Below are 3121 nucleotides of genomic sequence, written 5' to 3'. Positions count from 1 at the left end.
AAAAAAAAAAAAAAAAAAAAAAAAAAAAAAAAAAAAAAAAAAAAAAAAAAAAAAAAAAAAAAAAAAAAAAAAAAAAAACAAAAAACTAAACGCTACTTGAAGTATTTTCCTGCCCAGCTGTAAAAACAAAAAGGCTCTTAATACAACCAATCATAATTAAAAGCAACCAATCATAATATTTGCCCCGTTTCTTCTCAAATTAGTCAATTCTTTGAAAAAGCAACTAGGTTATTTCGATTAAACTGAATAACATCAGCAACTAATGTTTCAGAAATTAATGTCTGCAGTGGAAAAATATAATGTCTGCAAATTAAACCGCAACTACCTTAAGGCAGTAAGCCTTGCGAATCGCCTCCTCATTATACAAAGTACTACAAGTTAACATTTCTTCCAGTATTAACCAAATATTAAATAAGCAAGAAGACATATATATCAAAGGGTCAAAACACATCATTCATTATTAATTTACTGGTAAGCGAGAGTCGACGGTGAGAACCTGAGAGGGGAGAGACCATGAGAGCCGAGAAGGTGGAGAGCCTGAGTCGGAGTCACAGTCCACGAAAAAGGCAAAGTGACGGAGTGGGAGCCATAGTTTGAGGTGAGGAGTGAGAGACGCAGTGATAATGTCTGAAACCCTAACATATAGAGCGAAAAGAGAGTGAAGTCGTCCAGATCTGAGCTGTCAGTTTGAAAAAAATAACAAAAATTTGAAGGGAGACTTATCAGTGGTGGTGGAGGCTAGCAATGGCAGTGGCGGAAGTTAGCAGTGGCGGTGGCGGAGGCTAGCAGTGGCGGTGGCGGAGGCTAACAGGGTCGGCGGCAGGTCGAGACGGAATGGCGGTGTCGCCGGTGGCGTCTATTGCAGGTCGTCGGCATCGGAGGAGAGGGCAGCGTCGGCTGAGAAGGTAGCGTCTGAGAGATGGATGGGAGGAAACGTGATGGCAGAGGAAGAAGCTCTCAAATATGAAGAAATGGAGGAGGCAGCATTTGAGAGATTGAAATGGCTAAGTATGGTCTCTCATATTTGAACGAAGAAAATTAAATCGCTAGGGAAAAGGTGATTGACTTTTCGCGGCATCCATAGGAGCGGCTGCCGCGGAAAGTATATTATTTTTTTAATATTTACTTTTCGCAACACCCATCGAGATCTGGTGCCGCGAAAAGTTAATTATAATTTTAATAATTTTCTTTTCGCAGCACCCGATCTCGGTGGGTGCCGCGAAAAGTAGGGTCTTTATTTTATTTTAGGGAATACATTACACCTTTTTTAAAAGATATAGCTAAAAGTTATACTTATATGGTCAATTTTGTAGTAGTGTTTGTATAGATTCTCTCTCTCTCACCAAAAGCTACTTGATTTTGTAGCTTTCTGAGTTTTGTAACAACATATGTGTGTCCACACTTAGGCTAGCCTTTATGTCAACTCATAAAATATAAGGCATTAGAATACGAAATGTGTTGCAAAGCATTGTTAATTTGTACTCACTTATACTCGAGCAGTCCAGGACGAAGTACTAAAGCCAAGTTTGGATGGTGGTTAGGGTTACTCAAACTAGGAGAGGTAGCTGGACCCCTGGGCATAGGCTAGGACATTACCTCCCAACCGCTGCCCGAATGAGTGGACTACTCCCTCCTCGCAAGATCAACCCCCCACCATCAACCAACTCAAAGCATTTTCCCATACCCAGACCATTCTTCTAACATCCTCTACCACATGCTTGCAATGAATAGGTACTATCAATGGTAGTCAATGGTAGAAGCCGAGGCTTCTTATCACTTTGTATTCATTACAATACTTAGTGGAACCTATTTGGAGTAGGAGAGTTTCCAAACCACTATAAAAATATTTCTTTCATTTTAGTTTGAGTATTTACTTGTAAACTAACCCCATACTTAACACACAATCAACCAAGCTTAATTGTTCAAAACTTAGCTACTCACTTTTAAGGCAAGCTAAAGACATCTGTTGTGAGGAAACTAGTTTTTTTTTTTTCTGTTACAATGTAGTAACACTTACTGAAGCACAAAGAGCCAAATTTTTTTTCTGTTACAATGTAGTAACACCTATTGAAGCACAAAGAGCCAACGCCCCCACTAGGGATCAAACCTGACCTCTCACTTGGGAGGGCCACAGCTATGCCACTTGACCACAAGGTCTTTGGCACTTCAAGTTCAATTAAAGCTATTTTACAAGATTTTAATAACATTAGAAAGTCTATTCAACCCCCTCCCCCTCCTTCTTTCTAGATGTTTTGCTTGCCTGACACCAATAGAGAGCCTGGAAGAATTCTTTTATAGTGTGTCTTCTGGCTAGTCTCAAGCAAATATTTATTGTTTAATCATTCTTATTGAGTTGGACACTCTTTATATGTGAGAAATTTTGTGTGGTCTAAGGTCTCGTATAGTGATATTAAGTTAATTGGAGTTACAATTGGTATATGAGTTTTTACAATTATGTAAACTACTTATTTTGAATCTTATATTTTAAATTTCCTATAGTGGATTTTGCTTTCACCTTAGAGTGTTTGCCCTGCAGAGTAGAAGTTTCCAAATTGCGATAAAATCTGTTTTAATATGCTATCTCTTTATTCTTTGTGATATGATTTTTTGTATTCTTTATTCATCTTTGGTCGCTTGTGTTTCTTTTCTTACTATTTTTGTTGGTGTTAGAACGGATGCTGAAACAATTATTGTAACACACAAAAATTTTTGAGTTCAAATTCTAATGCCAAAAGGTGTTTTTCTTGTCTAAATTAAATCAAGTCAGAAATCTTACATTTATGATGTTAATGAAAACATACATAAATTTTAAAAATATTTTGAAATTTACACATTGTATTTTATTTTAAATTAACTTTGTGGTAATTGATATGTACTATTTAACTATTAGTGATTTGGTGGACTACTTTTTTTTTTTTGAAATGATTTGGTGGAGTACTTTAATTTTATTTATGAGTGTAATATTTGTAATTATGAAATATACCCCTATATTTTTTTTTTATATGTTTTTTAGACGTTTCATTTCCTATTTTGAATTTTACATCTCCTAGTTTTTTTTTTTTTTTTTTTTTTTTTTTTTTTTTTTTTTTTTTTTTTTTTTAATTTTTTTTTTTTAAATTTT

This window comes from Ipomoea triloba, chromosome 9 (assembly GCF_003576645.1).
Source record: "Ipomoea triloba cultivar NCNSP0323 chromosome 9, ASM357664v1".
Taxonomy (NCBI): Eukaryota; Viridiplantae; Streptophyta; class Magnoliopsida; order Solanales; family Convolvulaceae; genus Ipomoea; species Ipomoea triloba.
This window is presented reverse-complemented; position numbering follows the sequence as displayed.